General features: G+C 46.6%; 2 protein-coding genes across 4 annotated transcripts in view; one reads left to right on the plus strand and one right to left on the minus strand.

Annotated features, from left to right (window-relative positions):
• Positions 1-10194, minus strand: part of CIRSR (corepressor of RBPJ and splicing regulator) — a 197100-nt gene extending 186906 nt beyond the window's left edge. Inside the window, exon 1 of the mRNA XM_086956153.1 lies at positions 9983-10194. The gene's annotated coding sequence lies outside the window, so the exon portion shown is untranslated. The remainder of the gene's footprint in view (positions 1-9982) is intronic.
• Positions 10195-10606: 412 nt separating this feature from the next.
• SCRN3 (secernin 3) overlaps positions 10607-22681 on the plus strand; it is a 172583-nt gene continuing 160508 nt past the window's right edge. Inside the window, exon 1 of one of the 3 annotated variants that reach the window (XM_086956154.1) lies at positions 10607-10822. The gene's annotated coding sequence lies outside the window, so the exon portion shown is untranslated. The remainder of the gene's footprint in view (positions 10823-22681) is intronic. The other 2 variants (XM_086956155.1, XR_015308418.1) reach the window with 2 other exon arrangements.

Consider the following 22681-nt stretch of genomic DNA (forward strand, 5'->3'; position numbering starts at 1 on the left):
GAACTAAGGATGCTAACAACGGACTTCCTCTGGGGTCACGGACGACGCAGAGTAGCATTGAATACTCTGATTAGGCCTAAGCTCGAGGGGGGATGGCAGTCCCCGATTTTGAGCTATACTACTTAGCAGCGCAGCTTCAAATATTCACACAACATGTGGCCAGGGAATTCAGAGGGCCGGAGCACGAACGAGGGACTGGTATACAACGCCACGTCCTGGCCTACATAGTTATGCAACAGAAACTAGAGTTAAGGGGCCTTACAATGGAAGAAAAGACGATCAGGTTATGTTGGCAAAGGAGTTTGAAGAGAGCAAAGAAGGCCCGGCCGTATGCCCCAGAGATACCACTGGGAATGTTGACCGCGCTACCGCATGGGGGTGATTGGTCCCCGCTGTCGGAATGGGAGGAGTTAGGCTTACAGATGGTGGGAGATCTGTATGTGGATGGAATGTTGGTCCCCTTTCAGACGTTGCAGGAACAGTTTGGTCTACCGGACGGGAGCTTCCTTTTACATGCAGCGGTGGTAGCGGCGATACAAAAACACTGGAAAGGAGGGCTCCTTGAGCCAGAAACGACCATGGCCTGCCAATATGTAGTGATGGCCGCGGGTACGTTTAAAGCGGTGACCTGCCTCCATAACAGGATGTTGCATGAGGGATCGGAACCGCTTCTGGCACTTAAGTCGAAATGGGAGGATAGTATAGGTAGGCCCATTCCAGACACGGTGTGGGGACATATTCTGAAACGAACATGGAAAGGGACAAGGAATGCACGTTTTCAACAGGTACACTTTTATATCCTACACAGGGCTTACCTGACCCCGGAAAAGATCAAAAGGTACTTTCGGGTACATGAAGCACTGTGCCCGAGGTGCCTGGCGCCCGAGGTTGACATAGACCACCTGTTATGGGGCTGTCCAAAGTTGGGGACGTACTGGCTGGAAGTGGGGGAACTCCTGAATGCGGTGACCGACAGGGTGGTGGACTTTGACATGGCGGCGTGTCTATTGCTTTGGTTTCCGCACACAAAGAACACAAAAATAACGAGCAAATTCATTGATCTAGGGCTCATATTGGCGCAAAGAGAAATTACCTGGCACTGGAAGTCCAAGGAGGGTCCGTCGGTGAGGAGATGGGTGAACGAACTGCTGAAATGGTCTGAATGTGAGAGTGTGCTCCGGATGAGACAAGCTGTCAGGATTGATAATGATCAGAGCTTGGAAATGTCAAGGGCGTGGGAGATGATAGTCCTAGCGTTGCGTGATTACATGGTGGAGGACGAAGAATAGACATATTACACACCTAGGGCACCATGAGGATTGAAAGAGCAAAGGCACCACTCGATTTGTAGTGTGCTCCACTGTAATGATAGCAAGACCAGGCCCACATCAGCAGCGGTTGAGGGGGGGGGGGAGGGAAAGGGTGTTGTTTGGGGAAGGTGTTAGGCACCGAGGCCACGCTCTGGGAGACACTGCAGTTGAACCTGGGGTTAGGTACGCTACTAAGGGTCCTGAGAGGGCCCAGACAGGCTGCAGGGGGTGACAGTAGAGGTAACCTGGATCAACACAATAGGCGTCCACTGGTAGATAGATATGGGACCAGGGTTACATGTGCGATGTTGCTCATATGGATCGCTGGAGCATGCTGGCTGGTGTAAGGGGAGGGGCGGGAGTTTAGGGGGGTAAAATGCAGATACAAAATGATGTTATTAACCAGATATCCCTCTAGGGTAATCACTGTGATGTTCTTGCTGGACATACGGATCGATGCGCCGCCCGGCCTCCGGGTTGTGGGATAAATGGCTGTGTACGATATTATGCTTACTTTGTCTATGCATTGTGACGCCAAAAGTGTACTGGTAATCTATTTTGTGAACTGGTTTCTAATTCTGCAATAAAAACAAATTAAAAAAAAAAAAATGAAGGGGGAATGGCTCTTGGACGGCGACTGTTCCCTGAAGACTTAGCAGGGTGCTTTGAGAGACCACGTGTGCCTCATCGGAGAAGCTGTTCTTCGTCAAGTAACATGGTTTTGGGGGAGGGGTGTATATTACTGATTGCTGGTCTTGAGTGACCTTCACTGTTGTTGTATTTCTGTTTATCTTCATTCATTACGTGAAATGGACCTGTTGTTGCTGGGGTGGGTACAATATTGCTACATGGGCATTCAAGACTTGAGCTGGGGTACTATAAGAGCTTGGGCTTGGGTTGACGGGGCCACGTTCCCATCTAAAGGTTTGATGGGGTTGGGCACACAGGCGCTCCACACAGTTGGGGGGTGGGCAGTTTGGAGTACACGTTGCAGGGAGGCAGGGAGGGGGGAGGGGGGAGGGGTTGGGTGAATCCCCAAGGGATTGTTGTTATGTTGTTTTTGTTTAGTATGGTGTACAATGATGTTACTCGATAGTGCAAAAGTGGTACCTAACCTCACAGTAGGCTATCCAACTTAAGGCTGCGTGATTTACTTGACCATATTGTTGTTCTCTCTATGCGTAAAGAGGGACGCAACGACTTTCAATTTGAGTGTGATCCGGGGCCAGTACCACATGGTATATTTTCTAAATGACCAGACGCCTAGAACAGCCTTCACGAGTTGGCCGACTTAAACTGCTTTCGTGGAATGTCAATGGGCTAGGGTATAGAATAAAGAGGGGTATTGTCCTGCAATATTTAAAAAGACAGGCACCTGACGTGGTGTTATTGCAGGAAACCCACATCCAAGGTTCCTCATATGGCGACCTAAATAGATGGGGGTATAAGTTGGTGGTGCATGCAGGATACACTAAAGGCTCTAGAGGGGTGGGGATTCCTCTACGTAATTCCTCCCCCTTTCAGGTTTAATCTGTGATACGCGACCAGCTGGGCAGATTTGCGACTGACTGGCACATGGGAGGGTAGAGTACTTAACATCACTTCACTGTACATCCCACCCCAGCTTCACCTCCCTAGCCTGACTGATCTGGGAACACATCTGCTTAATTTGTCAGAGGGTGAGTCAATACTTGGGGGTGACTGCAATGCTGCTTTGAATGGAAACGTGGACAGACGACCATCTAAGCTGAAGGAACCGGCTGGGAGAGCACTAGGAGATTTTTTAACGGCCATGGGTTTGTTGAACGTTTGGAGAGCATACAATCCATCCTCCCTTCAGCACACCTTTCATTCAGGTGTGCACTGAATTTTATCCCGTATTGATTAAGTATTTTGCAGAGCGGATCGGCTCTCCTTGTTTGGAGGGGCATCTCTGATCATTCTCCAGTTGTAGTTACATATGGAGATACTCCCCCGGGCAATAGAAGCGAGATGGCGCTTAATCCTTGGTATTTGTGACTCATTTCAATTCGGGAAGAGCTGATGGAGACGACAGAAAATTACTTTAAAGAAAATGTGGGCTCTGTGGATTCAGCCTCCACGTTGTGGGAGGCGAATAAAATGGTGATTAGAGGGCAGGGAGTATCCATGATTGCTCGATATAAGAAAGAAAAGCAAAAGCAGCAGGAGAGCGAAAAAGCCCACTTGGAGGAGGACCAGGTGCTCTCAATGTCCCCCGAACTCAAACATAAATTACTCCTTAAGCAGAAGAAATATAGGGATATCGCCGAAGAAGCATCTAAGGCTCCCTACCGGGCCACGCAGTGTCGGATCTATGAAATAGAGGATATAGCGAGCAAGCTACTAGCATGGCTGGACCTGTGTGAGCTGACCTCTAGGTGTGTACTTGACATTGTGACGGAGGGTGGAGATCGACTTAAGGACAGAAACAGTATTGTGGGGGCCTTTGCAGAACACTTCAAAGTGATATACGAATCTGCTGGTATATCATCAGGGAACAAGATTAGGGAGCTGTTATCTACCCTTTGACTCCCTGTGTTGGACGAGTCGGAGAGAGAGGGGCTTGAGCTCGATTTGAGCAAAGATGAGATCATCAAGGCCATTGGTGCCTTACAGTCGGGAAAGGCGATGGGACTGTGTGGTCTTCCGATTGAGCTATTTAAAATTAATGCAGCTACCGTAGCCCCATATTTAATTGATATGTACGAGAAAAGTGTGGAGGAAGGTATCCTCCCTGAAAGTCAAAGATTGGCGAATGTGGTTGTGATCCACAAACAGGGCAAACCCAAGGAACGGTGTGGCTCCTACCGGCAGATATAGTTATTGAATCCTAAGGCAAAAATAATGGCAAAACTCTTGGCCACGCGACTGTCCCCCCTGCTCCATAAACTGATCCATCCCGATCAGTCTGGCTTTATATCGGGCAGAAACACAGCGCTCAATCTGCATAGGCTTCATGGGGTCCTAGGCAGAGCTGGGACTATACGAGAAGATGTAGTAATCATGTCCCTAGATGCCAAAATTGTGTTTGATATGATAGAATGGCCCTACTAATCTCCCTCTATACAGATGACATTCTACTGTATCTGGCCCTGCCATATTTTTCCATACATAGAATACTCCACATACTCACCCTAATTCAGAAATATTACAATATTACAATAAGCTTGGATAAGTCTCTCATTTACATTCTTTCTGGGGAGGATCTCAGGTTACCCGCACAGTGTAGTGGTAGAACAGTCACTGAAGGATTTCGTTATCTGGGGATTTATGTTACGACTGACCCAGTGGCCTTTTGTGATAATTATTTGGCCTGCTCTGTCTCCAGACCGATGTACAACATTGGAAGACACTGCCACTCACGTTATTGGGCAGGGCAGCCCTATATAAAATTATGGCCTTTACTCGATTTGTTTATGCACTTCAAAATACGCCCTTCCCCGTCCCACCCAAATATTTTCAGTCTGTAGAGTCAGAGGTCATAACCCTTCTTTGGAACGGAGGAACTCCACTTATCTCCTTGACTAAGCTCATGACCAGCTGGTACGATGGTGGCATTGCTCTTCCGGCACTCAAGACCTATTATTGGTCTTCCCAATTAGCGGTCACCAACAACTGGGTACATTGGCCAGTTACTGAACCTGCTTACTGAAAGGAGGGGTACAATATGATTGCTGGCTCTTATCAACGGCCAATATATGTAGGGCGGAGAAATGTCCCGATATATACTCCAACCGCAACCACAGTAGCTTTGAGGTAGGCGTCCAACTCTACCTTGGGTTGGAGAAACAAGATTACTCTAGCCACCCCCCTCTTTGGGTCTGATCAATTGGGGCTCTTGGCGCACATCCCGGGATTTCGTAAGTGGGACCTCATTGGACTTTCAACAATAGGCGACTTATGGGTGAGAGGTAAAGTGGTCCCCTTTAGTGACCTTCAAAGAGGCTAGGATCTAAACCCGGGTGAAACCTTGCTATACCTTCAAGTTCGTAACACGCTGTATAAAGCAGTGCCCAAGGGCACGGACATCCCAGCAGCCTCGCAATTGGATGACAGACTCCTTGATGACTATCTGAAAGATAAAGTAATCTCTCTGACCTATACAAAGATTTTAAATAATTCCCCAAACGCCTTGGTGAAGATCCATTCTAAGTGGGTGAAAGACGTGGGAGATATAGATGATGAGGAGTGTCAGGAAGCGCTGGCCTCCCCTCGAGAGGTCGAAATGCGTTCTAGATTCAAACTAGTCCAGCTTAAGCTCCTTCATAGTTTATTATACTGGTGCGGCGTTGGCCAAGATGGACATTATAGGCTCCCCACAATGCCCCGGGGGTTGCAGCCAAGTGAGTACATATTTCCATTAACGGTGAGACTTCCCGACTGTACAGTTGTATTGGAAGAAAACCTAAAAAATGTGGGAGGTCTGTGTGAAAAGTATGAAAGCCACACCCCAACTCTGCCTTCTTAATGTGCAGGATGCAACTGACTTGACGGCTAAAGAACAGATCTGGGTGCCCCTTGGCAATGTAGTAGCGAAAAGCAACATAGCTAGAGCTTGGAAGAGAGACACAGCACTTACACTGATATGGATTGGTGTATGTAGACGGAGAGGGTGATCTACGAAGGGCGGGGATGCCCCCAAAAATGCACCAAGATCTGGGGGACTGGAACAAAGCGAAGGGAATGCTATGTGTACCGTTTCCTGATCCCTCTGCTCAGGCATGTGTAACTCCGTGATAAAGTTGGTCATAATGTAAATTGATATCATGTAGTAAAATGGTAATGTTGGAATGCACGGACGAATTGATAGTGGCTAAGGTACTGATGCACGATGTCACTTTACGCTGTCATAAGTTTGATTTTCTTAGTCAATAAAAAGAAAGAAAAAAAACGTATGTCCCCCTCCATGAGTGGCCTTCGCAACCCATTGAGAAAGTCCCAGAGGGTACATAGTGTTCTTTAGAGTGGAGGTGGTGGCTTTGACAGACGCAAGATCCCAATAAATATTAAGATCTCCAAGAATAAGACACTGGGTGTAGCTAAGACCTGAGAAACAGCTTAAGTGTGCTGCTTTAGATGCCATCACGCTTACTGAAAATGTCCCTGGTAACTAACTATAGCTTGCCACCAGGAGAAAAATTAGTACAAGATCTTTGAAACTGGCCCATCACGGTACAGTTATACTTATTTACAAGATGTGACCGAAACCCCAGGGAAAATGAACGTATGGGGCTATGGACCTGCCTCTGAAGATTACCCCTGGGGTGGGCCAGTGCCAGGGGATGGCGCAAGATTCAGAAAGTTTTAATCAGCCAGGGAGGAGTGTGTGTGTGGGTTCTCCTCCCCAGAGCTCTGTAAGGCATGGAGACCTCATTCCCTGCGTTGGATTATGCAGATCCCATTCCCAGACAAGTAACAAGGATGGGAATGCTGTAGCACCCCTCCCCTCCCCCCTCCAACCCCACCACCACCATCGATGGAATTGGCCAGGGACAGGAAAAACAACTGAGAAACGAGGGTCTAAGGGACTATGTTTATCGACCATTCAAGTTCATACCCCTACTTAACTATACTTGTATAACAAAAAAACTTGAAGGTCTCAAGGGGGCTGAGTAGCGCCTACCATAAGTGAACTACAAAAGATCAACCACCAAATTGTGGTGAGACACAGTCAGGTACTTATATAAGTCCTATCAGCCCACCCATGTGGCGGAACTTCATCATTTAGGACATCTTAAACCTGGTCTGTGATTCAAGCCTAGATGGATTGGCTTGATTTCACAAAGCCAAGGCTCAAAAATTGCATGAGTCCTCTCCGCAAGTGGTGCTGATATAGTGCAGTGCAGAAAACAAAAAAGTGTAGTGGTGATGATTAAGATGACCGTCAAGGTGAAGAAAATGTTTAATGGTATTCACCTAGGCGTCAGATTAAAAACAGTGTGGTAACAGTGTGAAAGAATCACTGTACAGTAAACGTGGAAAATATTAGGGCCAACATGTTTCTGCCGTCAGGTGACAATACACCGGCATTCTTCAGGGCCAAGCTGACAACATTAGCTACTGCAAACTACACCGTAAGGGGTGTTGAAACTAAGGCCAGGGACCCCATCCTTGGGCCCCTGACCAGCAAAGAGAAAGCCGGGTTGCCATCATACCCCTCAATTAGTGGGGGCCGTGCCCCTGATCCCTGTACTCCTAAATGGGGGAGCAAGGCAGCCACCGCAGCAAAGTACACCCTGCCTGCACGGAGCATGCAGGGACAGGAACCCTGGCGGCAAGGACAGTGCAGGTTTCGCAGGAAACCGACCAGGCCTCACAGAAGTGGGTTTCTCGTGGAGCCCCAATGAATTGGAGGTTGGGGTGACCGGGGCACCTCCCCTTCTAAAAGAAAAATGAAAAAAAGGATGTGTGGTGCAAGGCGGGCATATGAAAGTATGCAGCTGAGCCCTAATTAAATATTCAAACCTCCTGGGCTGGATGCACCCCATAAGGCCCCAGGGGCTCACTTCAATTAAAGAGTTGTGCTTTGTGGTAGACCAAGGAAAGCAGGCGCACTACCACCATGTTTTAGGAAGTGTTCGGAGGCTGCAGGAGCACTGCAGCCCTCCCAATAATTTCAATGGTGACCCTACATTTGCAGAGTCAGGAAAACTATGACTCCCAGATTTTTTTTTATTATTACAAGCATTCCTGCGGCTGGAACTTTTATTCTACTGCCTGAGAGTGCAGCCATCAATCGTGGTTGCTTCTATGATACATTTTCTGTGGTATAAATGTATATAAAAATGCCATTTAAAATAAACATAACATATTACTGACAGTGGATTTTGATAAAAATTGAAAAACTTTATTGGTAATAATGACTGCAAAGTGGTGGGTCTTAAAATGTAATTATTGAGCTTTATAATGTTGTGACACCTTGACAAAGACAATAGGCTTGCCTTATACTTTGAAGTGGCGACCCCTTGATAAAAGTCAGTAGGCTTGCCGTTTATGTTGTTGGGTTGACCCTGTGACAAAGCCAATAGGCCTGGTTCATTAAATGTGAACTTATATTGTGATGTTCTTATATTCTTATATTGTGATGTTCTATCTGGTATAGGTGGCAAGCAGGGTTGGATTGGGATTAAAAATCGGCCTGTGCACGCATAAAAAAAAAAACGGCCCACAATTGCATAATGCCTTCCCTCAAATCACTGCTTTCAGCATAATTTTACATAAAAGGAGGGGGGGGGTACAAACATGCACACATCAGTTTACACTAGTGAAACGCCTGAAAATAAGTGAGGCCACTTCTGCTCAGGCCCCCTGCCCGCTCAGTATGCCGCCTACATTAATTGGAGGCCCAGCGAGAGATAAGGTGTGACACCTCTACCTGTTGCTGCTATACAGGAGGTAATGAGTGCCTATCTCCCTCCAGAAAGGCCACTCAGACACCCACTGGGCCGCTGGTGGTATAGTTGAACAATAGAGACACCGCCCAAATCGGCCCTCAGGCTGCTCAAAAGCAGCCCTCAGGTGGGACTAGGACCCCGGCCCCTCAGGCATTGCCCGAATGCCCCCGTTACCAATCCGACGCTGGTGGCAAGTACTGTGATGTTGGGGCTCATGACAGAGAATGGGTCAAATTTGATTGCAGTATTTCACCTAATGTATTTTCAATCTGCCTGTTGTTTATATTTGTAAATTAATGTGCAGTATTTAGTAGTGTATGTAATAAATGTAACTTTCCTTTTTCTAAAGAAAAACTGACTGAACAATCCTTTATTGAGTGTTATTATTGCGTGCAACAGAGCAGTGATTACTAGCCCACACCAACTCCCCTTGGGTAGGCCTTGGACTGCTCTGCTTCGCTACCCTGAGAAAGTCAAGTGCTACAACAAAGTGCTTGGTTTCCAGTAACGGGAAATTGTGGACCTATTACTTATGCAGGCCACACTTCCTGCTCAACTAATGACCCAATTTCTTACAGGCTCCTTTTGGTACTAGTAAACTTACGTTCTGTATAAATGGCTATTAGTGCAATTACACATGCAGAAAAAAAAACACAGCACATTCTTTGTGTGTGTTCGAGTCTCTTACATACAAAGGTTGGAAAAGAAAGAAACCTGGATCGAAATTATAGTTCATCTTTTCAGCACTTGTTAAGTGCCAAGACGAGTCTATGTTGTGATGCATTAGCATCAAGATATCGAGACTCGAAAAGGCGTGCTGACGGCAGTATAAACGGGGCGTTTGTGTTGGGTCCATATGTAACTGAAGATAAGAGGCCTTTCTCAACCCCTGCAGGTTGTTGTTCTGAAGGTTGAATACACAGAGTGCTGGCGCAGGTGAACGAGTCCAGAAGGAGTCGAGAAATTGCACGGCACAGGTTAACATATTTTACCGAGGCCAGCCAGGATACACCTTAGTAATAAAGAGTTGCTGGGTGGATCGTCGCGCCCCTTCTTTTCAGCAGTAACAGGGGATGAATTAGGATTGGCTCTCCTGAACATCTGAGCTAAAGTGTAATTTTAAGAACCTGTCCCAACCAAAAACGTTTGCAGGGGGCGATAAAATGACCAGAAAATGTAATGTTTGAGATTGCCTGCCTGGGTCCTTAAATTAAGCCCAACTTCAACGTCGATTTATTGTCATACAATTTCGCTCACCTTTTTGATATTGGATTTGGAAGCAGGGTGGAAATCCTTTTTGCACATGAAGTTAGCGAACGACTTCCCCATGGCTGCGGCAGTAGGAAAGGTGGCTTGGCTTTTTTAAGTCACATATACGCAAGATATACTAAAGTGAAGTGTGGTCCTGACAGCAAAGTACAACGGGAGGCAATCTTCCGGCAACAATTTAGCAAGCCATCGTCATAAAGAAAAGACTAGTCAAAAGGCAGCTGACAGAGAAAAGGGACAAGAGACGATAACCAACTTGATATTGCGGCAGCCATATGAAAGTAGAAACACTAATATGTAACGGAACCACTAAAGCTATATTTCGAAAGAATAGAAAACCGTTCATCATAGTTTAATTTGATTACGTTTCATCTATATCATGTCATTTATTTTCCTATAACTTAAAAATATGATTTTAACATGCATTCGAAATAATGCTATCTCTCTTTATATAAAATTTCAGTGATACATCAACCCGCTGGACTAAAAAAACACAAATCCATAAGGAGGGCTAAGTTATTGTGTTAAACCCGCGAAGATTTCCTTTCAGTAAAGGATGCTCCGGACCACTAGAAAGTCTTTGATAGATAGCTCTGGCGTCACCTAGCGACCATATTGGGGATTATAATCCCAACAAATACAGCTCGTTAGCTCTCCGGCTCCGACCGGGGGACATGGCTTTATCCTCACTCCCCCGCAGGTTTGGTACGTCCGTCCCCACGTGATACATGAGCCTGCCCTAAATCGTTACGTTTAATGGAAAGTAGCTGCTGTGTTTTACAAGCTTTGGGAACAGTGGCTGACGTTGCAGACACCTGGCTGGGCTTGGTAAGTGGCCCCTGCTTGGGGTGTGTTGAGACGTATGTCTTTGAAGGTATGCTACTGTCCCTCGGGGTGAGTAGGGGAGGAGTATTTGTGTTGCCCGAGGTCACATGAAGATTACAGCTCATATTAACGATAAGAAATTATGACAGCAGAGAACACACACGGCACGGGCATCTGAATATCTGTGCAAAACACCCAGCCCTCCTACTCATGAGTATAGTAATGCTTTGCATATATTTTACACACATACATGGTTATTCGTATTGCAAGATGAGCTGTGTGTTTTCGTTCAGAAATTAAAAAACGCAATTTTTCATCTAGCCGTTCCTACATTTTCCCACTTCCGATCTAGACGGGAGACTATTGAAGCCAAATGATCTTATTTTTATCCCCCTTTTTCTAATCAAAACCTTTCCCACTTCAATGCAAGTAAATGGTGAAATTGTATTCGCTCTTTTTCCCTGATCTCCAGCATGTGTATTCTCAAATGTTGGCATGCATTCGTTCTGTTAATTAAAAAAAGTTGCCGAAACATTGTAATAATCCAAAACCGACACATTTCACTTAAATTACACAACCACAGCATTCCAAAGAAACTGCTCAGGACCTTGCACATTATGCTAGACGACATGCCACAATATATAATTATATCACTATTGACATGATATTGTCGAGTTGTAACTACTTTAATGGTTGTTGGAAGGGCGGAGTGTCTTCAAGTTTTTGTAACGAACGTTTTGAGAAGATATTATATATGTTCGTTTTCTACCCATTTGCTTTGCCTTATGACCGGTTGGATCAGACTTTAACAGCTATTTTATGGGATGTTTATGTTGGCAAAGCACTGCAATATTGGGGTGGTTGTGCGTGGGGGTGGGGAGGCTCCACTTGTCTTTATGGACTTCCGTGAATTGGAAAACTCCCTGTGCCACCTCCGGTGAAAGATGTTGAACATCGTGCATGTCCCTTTCAGTTGTCAGGTCAACTTGGTCTGTCTCCAAACAGTGTATTTCCACTTAAGGGAAGTGAGCCAGAACATCGATCCATTGTTTGCTGTACTGATTGTTAAGGTTGCTTTTGTTTCCTTCAGTCGCATGCGGCAAACTGGATAGCCCAGAGAGGCGTGTTGCTTTCAAAGCCCACTTCACTCGTCAGAATATTCCAAGTCAACAGAACACGATGTTTTCAATTTTGGGTTTATATTTAACAAAATAGTGTATTAATTAAAGTTATGAGTTGACTTGTTGCAATCATGGACACTTTTTTTTAAATTATGGCCATTCAAGCAATACCACATTCTAAAAGTGGTAGTCCTGATTGCACTGAATTCAAGCAATTTTACAAAAGTGCTGAGTCATAGTACTTTGTCAAAAAACGTTTTCCATGGTGTTAACCACTATTCCGGTAAAAGAAAATGTATGTATATATTTTCTTTTTGTAAATAAAAGGGTTTCAGCCCTTTCATGGTCCCTCCCAGTTGCAATTTGGAAAGAGTAGCAAGTGCTCTTTTAAGAGTCAGTCATCATTTTCCTCACAGGGCTTTTGTACATTACAAAAAAGCCCCTTTACAGTTGTAAACCTTTTGCAAATCACAGGGGCTTTATACATCTAGGGACTGATGTATCCTAGGGTTTTTCCCATTCTGTGTCTACGGGAAAATGTGTTGGTATATATGTGTCCTTGTTTCTTGCCTGACAGTGGCCAGAGTTCATTAGGAAACCAGTGCTGCTTTTAAGGCTAAGTTCAAGTTCAAGTTCGAGCATTTGTATAGCGCACTACTCACCCAGAGGGTCTCCAGGCGCTAGGGGAAGGGGTTCGTTATTTGTCGAATAGCCAGGTTTTAAGTTCTTTTCTGAAGGAGATGTGGTTCTGAGTAAGGCGGAGGTGGGTGGGGAGTGAGTTCCAGGTCTTGGCAGTCAGGAAGGAGAAGGATCTGCCACCCATGGTGGATTTCCGGATGCGCGGGACTGCGGCGAGGGCTTGATTGGACGATCTTAGTTGGCGGGTGGGTTTGTAGAAGGACAGTCGAGTGTTGAGACATTCGGGTCCAAGATTATAGAGGGCCTTGTGTGCGTGGGTGAGGAGGCCTAAAGTAATTTTTTTGTTGACGGGAAGCCAGTGGAGGTCTTTTAGATGTTCGGTGATGTGATCTTGGCGCGGGATGTCTAAAATGAGTCTTGCTGATGCGTTTTGGATGCGCTGGAGTTTTTTCAGCAATTTTGCTGTGATTCCGGCGTATAGTGTGTTACCATCCAGTCGACTCGTGACCAGTGCGTGGGTGACAGTCTTTCTTGTCTCGAGGGGAATCCAGCGGAAGATCTTTTTGAGAATGCGAAGAACGTTGAAGCAGGAGGACGAGACGGCATTGACTTGTCTGGACATCGAGAGGGAGGAGTCTAGGATGACGCCAAGGTTACGTGCATGGTCTGTGGGTGTGGGTGCTGTGCCCAGAGCGGAAGGCCACCAAGAGTCGTCCCAAGCTGAGGGGGAAGATCCTAGGATGAGCACCTCCGTTTTGTCTGAGTTGAGTTTAAGGCGGCTATGTTTCATCCATTCGGCTACTTCTTTCATGCCTTCGTGAAGATTGGTTTTGGCGGTGTTGGGGTCCTTGGTGAGGGAGAGGATTAACTGGGTGTCGTCGGCATAAGAGATGATGTTGAGGTTGTGTTGACGCGCGATGGAAGTGTCCGGACTCATGTAGACGTTGAAGAGGGTGGGACTGAGTGATGATCCTTGTGGTACGCCGCAGATGACTTCGGTGGCCTCTGAGTGGAATGGGGGGAAGTCGGACTCTTTGAGTTCTCCCAGCGAGGAATGAGATGATCCAGTCCAAGGCTTTTCCTTGTATGCCGATGTTGCTGAGGCAGTGTATAAGGGTGCTGTGGCAGACTGTGTCAAAAGCGGCGGATAGGTCGAGTAGGATGAGGGCCACTGTTTCTCCGTTGTCCAGGAGTGCTCGGATGTCGTCGGTCGCTGCGATGAGGGCGGTTTCGGTGCTGTGTTTGGCTCGAAATCCGGATTGAGATGGATCAAGGGAGTTGTTGGATTCAAGGAAGGCGGCGAGTTGGCTGTTGACGGCTTTCTCGATGACTTTGGCCGGGAATGGGAGGAGGGATATGTGTCGGTAGTTTTTAAGTTCAGAGGGGTCTGCTGTGGGTTTCTTCAGGAGGGCGCTGAGTTCGGCGTGTTTCCAGCTATCTGGAAAGGTGGCAGAGTTGAACGAGCAGTTGATGACATCACGGAGATGGGGTGCGATGATGGAGTCCGCTTTGTTGAAGATGTGGTGGGGGCAGGGGTCGGTAGGCGAGCCAGAGTGGATTGAGTGCATGAGGCGAATGGTGTCTTCAGTGGTGATTGGGTTCCAGGCGCTGAGGTTATTATTAGGCGGAGTAGGATCTGAGGGGGGTGGGGAGAGTTGATCGCTGGGAGTGTTCTCAAAGCTGTTGTGGATGTCGGCAATTTTGTTGTAGAAGAAGGAGGATAACGCATCGCAGAGGTCTTGGGAGGGAGTGATGTCGTTAGATGCTGCGGTGGGGTTGGTGAATTCTTTGACGATGTTGAAGAGTTCCTTGCTGTTAAGAGTTTTGTTGTCGAGACGATCCTTGAATGCTGATTTCTTGGCGGATCGAATCAGTTGGTGGTGTTTGCGGGTGGCTGTCTTGAGGGAGGCCATGTTGTCTGAGGTTGGGTTTTTTCTCCATATCTTCTCCAGGGTGCGGCATAGCTTCTTGGATTTTTTAAGTTCATCATTGAACCAGGGAGCCTTTTTGCTGGCTGACTTTTTAAGGGGTGCTAATTTGTCAGCAATGTGGGTAATCCATTGCCTGAAGTTGGTGGCCGCTTGGTTTGGGTCCATTGAGGGGGTGGAAGGGTTTAGGTTGAGTGATCTGGGCACCTGGGTCTCTGAGAGTGCCTCTGCAGTCAAACATCTGAAGGAGCTTAAACCTAAAATTAACAAAACCATTCTGTCGCTAAGACGCTTATGCCACCGCTTGGACAGTCCCTCAGCAGAACCAATGTTGACAGTGCTCCGGGCAAAACTGATCCCTGCCATTGCATATGGGCATATAGCCTACCCTGGTGCATTTGACAAAGTGGTAAACGCGGCCCAAGCGAAAGCCTATAAGATGGTGCTACAGGCCCCTAGATACGCAAGGAACACTAGATTAAGGCTAGAAATAGGCCTTAAGCGACCTGAGCTGGTATTACTGGGGGACCTTTTAAAACTCTATATTAGAGTATTGAAAGCACCAGAACATTCGCTAAAGCACTCCCTAAAATCAATCTTTGATGAGGTGGGCTCCCCCTGGTACTCAAAGGTAGGACAAGCTATTGCAGCATTGAAAATCGAAAGAAGGAGTTTGCCCCTGCACGAAATTCCTTTTCAGCCTGGGCCCAAGCAGTTAAGCGCCAAGTCCGGATCATCTCCTTTGGACTTGACCTTGCATCTCTTCGGCAAAATCCACTAACTGAGGCCCTGGACAAATCATATATTCCAGGTAAACCCCAACCTTACCTGCAAGATCCAGTATCCACTTGCGCGAGAAAGAAAATTTTGTACTTTCGACTTTTGGCCCTCAGGATCATGGACTTCAACCCCAAATGGGCCCGTACGGATGACACCCTGGCCTGTCGTCTATGCAATTACCGCAGAGAATCCTGGCTACACTTGCTGTGCTGCTGCACAAAGCTGGCCAATGATCGCCATCGCTTGCTGCTTCCGATTTTACGGAATACGGACTATAGAACTTGCAGAGAGGCTTCGGACTGGTGCCTCTCAGTCTCCACAACCTGTTTGATAGCCAGAGTTGCAAAATTTATACACCAGGTAAAAATGGCACTCGACTCCCACTTAACGGCATTGTCTGCAAAGTAACTGGAAGCCTTCCGCCCCAGTTATTCAACCTGGGCTGGTTTAAAGACCCACGAAGAATCCATCTTTCGTCAACAGCCCTTGGTACATGAACTGACTCTACCGAACTTTCATGTGCCTCCCCTTATCAGTTGGGAAACACTGGTACAACCTATACATCACTCCTTTTAAAGAACTCTGCTTTGGACAGCTAATCAGGACTAATATGTTAATATTTAACCTAAAGTGACTTTCACTTTTATGTGTGGATGGGACTTGTGACGGGGTGAGTCGGGACGTTCATAAAGCTTCTTTTTTTTTTTTATTTTTATCTTATACTGTAAAGATTTTAAGTAATCATGCAGTTTATTAATAAAATTGTCAAAATTGGTTGAGTGATGTGAGGAGTTGGTCGGAGGTGATTTTGTTCCAGTTTCTCCGGGGAACAGGTTGTGGACGGTTGTGGGTCAGGGTGGTTTTGTAGCTGAAGTGAACACAGCTGTGATCTGTCCAGTGGAGAGCTGTAGTGCGATCGAAGGAGATGTGTTTGCTGGAGGTGAAGATAGGGTCCAGCGTGTGTCCGGCTGCGTGGGTGGGGGTGTCAACAAGTTGTTTGAGTCCGAGATTGGCCAGGTTGTCCAGAAGGGTGGTGGTGTTGCTCTCATGTTTGTTCTTGAGGTGGTAGTTGAGGTCTCCTAGAAGAATGTAGTTCTCGGAGGCGAGGGCGTGAGGGCTGACGAAGTCCGTGATGTCATCGCTGAATTGAGTGTGGGAACCTGGAGGCCTGTAGATGAGGGTGCCTCTAAGTGTGGTCCTGGGGTCGGTGTGGATCTGAAAGTAGAGGTGTTCGGCAGTTGCAAGATTGTCGTCGGAACTGGTTGTGATTTTGATGGTGTTCCTGTGGATGATGGCGATGCCTCCTCCGGTTTGATTGATGCGGTCTTTTTGGATAATCTTGTAAGTGTCCGATATGGCTATGGCGATGTCGGGAGCTGAAGATGTGTTCATCCATGTTTCTGTAAGGAAGGCGATGTCAGGTGACGCAGTGTCGATTAAGTCCCAGAGTTCTGTTGCGTGTCTGTGGACAGAGCGGGTGTTGAGCAGGATGCACTTTAGGCGGTTGGAGTCGGAGCTGTGTTTGGAGGACGTGGATTTGGTTAGGGTCCTGAAGCAGTTGAACTTGCAGGAGAGGCAGGCGAATGGGCCGTGGGTACGTCCTGGGGCGGCTTCGCAGCATTGTGGTGTCCGTCCGGGGTTGAGGGCGAAGAGAGTAGCGGCATCATATGTGAATCTAGAGGGCTGGGTAGGGCGGGGGCCAGGGGGTCTGGCGCTGGGCGCGGTCCAGGTGCGGACGGGCATAGACGGGCTTACCTTTGGCGCACCTTCGGTGCGAATGGGGCGCGACCGCTGCGCGCAAAGTCAGCTATCATAAATGAAAAGTGGAGGGGGAGGGGCGAGGGAGGGTCAGCTGGGAAGGCGGGAGCGGGGTGGATACCAGGGCAGGGCGACACAACAACAACAACAGCAAAATGGCCGGCGGCCTTCCACGGAGCAAGCAGATGTCCTTAAGCAGCAAAAATGAAAGAGTGTCTAAGCACAACACAGAGCAGGGCGCAATACGGTGAAACAAATGCAAAGCAGGTGGCAAGATCACTCGTCAGTTTCTCAAGGAGCAATGCGCTACGATACCAATCAGGTCAGGGAGAAGTGTGGGGGAGCGACCTTGTCTGCAGAGAGCAGGGACGGTCAAGTCAGGTTAAGGCTGTACATGTTGGTACAAAGAACAGTGTAGTAAGACTCATTTAGACCTGTTTTGTAGTTGGGACACTGAAGATAAAATATTGCATCAACTTCAAGGGTCGAGTGCATTACTCTTGGGTACAGAGAATAAGTTAGGATACCTATTCCTCTGACAATATTTTTAAAAGATTTTTGTATATCTGAAATGCTGCGAGATTACCGTTGACACTCCTGATTGTTAAGTATCCCCTGGTTAGTCCTTCAGTTTCCCTTCATAGAAGTGAAAGTGACCTTTGATAATGTATGCAAACATTTAAAGTAGTTTTCACTTCGTAAAATGTTTTGTAATGCTGGAATCATTGGAGTTATTTTAGTTTAAAACAATTGTCTCATTGGGATGTATGACGTTACAACGCATACTTTTACCACGCATACCTTTACAACGCGGTATTTACAACTAATACCTTTACAACGCATAGTGCTTTGGGGTGCTGGATAGTGAATAGTTTAATTTACAGTTCCAACTCCAGTACCCGTGGACACTAGGGAAGGTGTTGTATAGTAAATTAAACTTATTCCCTATCCTAGAGCGCCCCCCAGCGCAATGCGTTGTAATGGTTGTCGTTGTAAATACCGCGTTGTAACGGCACTGCGTTGTAAAAGTTGCGTCGTAAAGGATGTTTCCCGTCTCATTGTTATTTTCAATATTCGCAATCATGACTTTTTTTTCTAATAAGTACAACAATAAAATATTTTCTGGCTTTTTTACTAATCATTCGTTATCTGAATCTAGAATTAGTGCTGCACCCCCCCCACCCAATCAGTGATAGTCTGTTGATAAGATACCAGAGTGATATGCTTGCGTTCTTGCATCTGTACATGTACTGTGCACCGAAGTACAGAAACAGAGATTAAAATAAGTTGCTTCTATAGTAACACAGCCAACACCGGAATATGTGTTGCGCTCTTCAGGTACATGAGCGGTAATCTCAATCACATCCCTCGCAAGCTAATATGCAAATATAAAGTGCACTGTGCATTATCAAAAGCCTAATTCTCACAAGCTAATAAGCAAATATAAAGTGCACTGTGCAGTATCAGAAAACGGCACACATCAATAGAACAAGTTTAGCATTATCAGACAGTTTTATAACATTCAAAACACCCACCCCAGGTTGCGCTGCTGCCGTACTCTAGACCACTAAAGAAAAACAGTAGTATACACATTGAATGCACGCCAGTTCCTTGGGAGCACAACCACCGTACTCCAGCCACCCCCCTACAACTAAGTGTCAGAAGGGAATCACTCTCCAGTGGGGGATCCAAGTCCAGCCCCCTATAATCAGCCCATCGTTTCCAAATCCGAAAGTGCTTACGGGGGCACCCCCTGGCCAGGAAGATAGGCTGCTCCAGTCCCATACAAAAGTCCATGCCATTTTTCCAAGCGGCCAGGGGCGGAACCAATGGTGCCTTCCAGGCTCGAGCAATATCACGCTTAGCCTGGGTTAGACCAAGCAGCAGCAAGTGGCGTTTGTAGCGATTTCCCCCCCAACCCCCTCCATAACATGTTATAATGCCAATTTCGGATCCCTAGGCAGCTCCCATGCCAACACCTCTGAAAGGCAGCGGAAGACCCCAGTCCAGAACCTATGCAACCCCGAACACCCCCACGTGGTGTGTAAAAGTGGGGCAACCTCTGGCTCGCAGCGCAAGCAGTCCGGAGAGCTTATCATACCTGCCCCCCAAAGGCGCTCCCTAGTAAAATACGTACGGTGGAGGTATTTGAATTGTATGAGCCTCAGGCATGTGGAGATCGCCGCCCCCCTAGGACTCGCCAGGGCCTCCATCCAGTCTTGCTCCCCCACATCTCCCGCCCATGCCACCCGCAGCTTCTGTAGGTCAGGAGAACAATGTTGCACCAGGGATTAGTATATACGGGACAGTTTTCTGTCTGGAAGCTCCCCCATGAAAAGTTGGGCCTCAAGCAGACTAAAGTCTGGGAGAGTGTCAAGTCCTGTCAGATACGGTGTCAGAGCATGTCGGAATTGGAGGAACCGAAAGAATTGAGTGCGGGGCATCCCAAATTCATTCTGCAGATCTGAGAAAGACTTTAAGGTTTCCCCGACATTACATCTCCCAAAGAGGAGATACCGATTGCGTCCCACCCACCGAAACCTCGAAGGGTCTCCAAGTAGGGTTAGCGGCCATTGCTCCAAAGAGGGGTCTCCTGAGTGAGGACATCCCACCATTTCATCCTGCGCAGCGCCTGCCGCCAGATAAAGAAGATCACCTGCGTGGCGGATGGAAGACCCCGCTGAAGCGGCGCCGAATATAGTAATGTGTGAAGGGATGACGCGCCCATCAGGTGACGCTCCACTGCATAAGCTGGGTCGCCCCTGTCGCCGTACCACCAGTCATTAAGGACCAAGAGATGCGCTGCCTGGTAGTATGAGAGGATATCCGATGTAGCTAGGCCTCCTCTGAATGTGGACAGGAAGCATGTCTGGAGCGCCACCCTCACGGTCCCCCCCTCCTACAGAAATCCGCCCAGCGCTGAGTTGACCTGCTGAAACCAGCAGGGTGGAATAGGGTATGGATGGTTCTGTAGTTGGTACACAAGCCGTGGGAGCGCCACCATTTTGAATATTGCCGACCTCCCATATAGAGACAATTGCATTCGAGACCACACCTTCAGATCCGCCCGTGTGCGATCCCAAACCGGTGCAAGATTACGAGCTCGGGAGACGTCCGCACTCTCGGACATGTAGACTCCCAGGTACTTCATCCCCCTATCAGCCAACTGTATGTCCGCCGTCCACTCACCAACCGTCCGTCTGCCGCCCAGCACCCACAAGGTGGATTTACCCGGGTTCATATATAGGCCGGAGGATTCCCCGAAAATCTGTAGGATGCGCAGCAGGCGCTACAGGGTTATTTTTAAACAAATCCAAGGGTGCGGAGTCAGGACCAGGTGCCTTAAGTGACATACCTCTTCTCAGGGCCTCCTCCACTTCCCCCAAAGTGAGCGAGAGGCTAAGCTGTTGCACAGTCTCCATATTAAAATGAGTTTCGACCTCGCTTTCATTTTTCAAGGTAATACCCTTCGGATTAAAAATCCTGGAGTAATGGGACTCCCAATCCTCCCCAGTTATCTGCATAATCATGTTCCTATTTTCACTGCTAAGAAAGGGTCGATTTATCACCTCCCAAAATAACCTACTATCCCTGAGTTCAGAGGCTTTCTCTAGGTCATCCCAAGCTAGTTTTTTCAATTCTAATTTCCTTTTTTCGATGGTCTCTTTATAATTTATTCTTGCTCTCTTGACCATCTCCTTATCCCGCAGGATTCTATGTAAGGCCTTCTTCAGTAGTGTTTGTGCTGCAGAGCATTCAGCATCAAACCATTTATTGTCTCGGGTACCACCCTTCCCTATAGGTTTAAGCAAAGTCCTAGCCACGCTTTCACATAGAGCTTAAAAATTCTGAACAATTAATTCCGGCTCATAAGTATTCGTTAAACAGGTGGCTACTTGTAGACGGTTGGCCTTAAAAATAGTTTCCTCCAATTTTTTCTGGATTAATCTTATCCCATTTTAGCCTAAGACCATGATTCTGGCTATATTTTATGGGTTGTTCAGATAATTGTTCCTTACCAGCCACAGTACTCAGCAATAGGACAAGCAGATTATGATCACTAGCAGGGTTTGCTTCTACTTTAAAATCTTCAATAAGGTGAACATACCTACTAGAGACTAGAACAAAATCGATTGTACTCATTTGTCCCCCAATCCCTGTGTGCATTATGAAGGAAAGCTTCCGTAATTACTCTCGTACCCATTGCACTTTCACATACAAATTATATTATTAATGATATCACATTAAGGCTAGCTGTTAGCCACCCCGTCCACTATGCTCGCACATAGGTGAAGCAAAAATACAGCTAGTGATAACTGTCCTCTGCACACTGTAGAGCATTACGAGGCGTGTGTTCAACACACAGACCCACTCTGAGAAAGTTCAGTTGAGACCTGTGGGGCCCCACCTTACTGTTTTCCCACTGAATCTAAAAATATTGAAAAAGAAGAGTTTACAATTTTCATCAAACTGACTACCCATTAGAGGTGCTGAACTATGTTGTAATCAGTCAGCATCTTATTACACGGGGAAAGTCCTCTGTATTGGGAACCACAACACTGCTTCTAGAAGATTAAACATAACTACAGCATTTTCGTTTCTCATAAACCTTATTTTGACTTCTATAAACCATCTCCCTCTTCTTCTTCTTCAGGTTTTGAACCACTTTCTTCAGATTCACTCATCAATCTTATAAGTTGGTGTAGGTCGAGATCCCCTTTGCACTCTATGCCCATTTTTTTTTAAAAATCACAGTATAGTTCTTTATATGCTCCTTTCCTATTGGATGATGTGAATATCCCCTTAGCCTGCAGTAGTATCACTTCTGAGCTCAGAATGGGCAAAGTTACTTCTCTCATTAAGAAACCAGGTTAAAAAGTAACCACACTGCTGACTCTCAGTCTATTACATTTCTTCCTTCTGTGTCTAAAATATCGCACGCGGCTAAACAGATATGCTCCTTCCTGGATACTATCTGCTTGCTTGATGAAGCCCATCATTATGGCACAGATCACTATGGCATCGTCCCCTGAGGAACTATCCTGAACAAGTAAATATGGTTTAAAAGCTTTGGGTTCAAAATTGACACTGACATCCAAATGATATTTCAGGTTCTCAGTCATGTCATCGTGTTCTTTCCAGTATTTGTTGTATATCTAAGCTTCTTGTTTTAACAGAAAAAGACAGCAGTAGTCTCAAACACGATTGGATGAAGGATAGATTATTGTTTCATCATTTTACAACTCTCCAGAACGAGCTGCTTGTCTGGCTTCGTAAGAAGCAACTCTACCTCCTTTTTGTGTACTCTTAATTGTCTTCCAATTCATCAGCATATCTTGTTCAGTGTACTGCGGCTCATACATATATGTTATAGCGATTTTGTATAGCTCACGTTCACAGAAAGGTTTCTTGGCGCTGGGTTAAGGAACCATCATCTAGTCAGGTTATTGGCAGTATGCCTGCGTGAATAGCCATGTTTTCAGCAGCCTTCTGAAGCATATGCAGTTTTCTTCTAGTCTAATGACAGTTGGGAGTGAATCCCAGGACTGGAGACCTAGCACTAAAAACGTATCCCTCCCAGCCTCTTTCGTTTAAATCTCTGAACCATTAGGAGGTTCATTTAGGCGACCTTAGAT

Source organism: Lissotriton vulgaris, chromosome 2_1 (genome assembly GCF_964263255.1).
Source record: "Lissotriton vulgaris chromosome 2_1, aLisVul1.2, whole genome shotgun sequence".
Taxonomy (NCBI): domain Eukaryota; kingdom Metazoa; phylum Chordata; class Amphibia; order Caudata; family Salamandridae; genus Lissotriton; species Lissotriton vulgaris.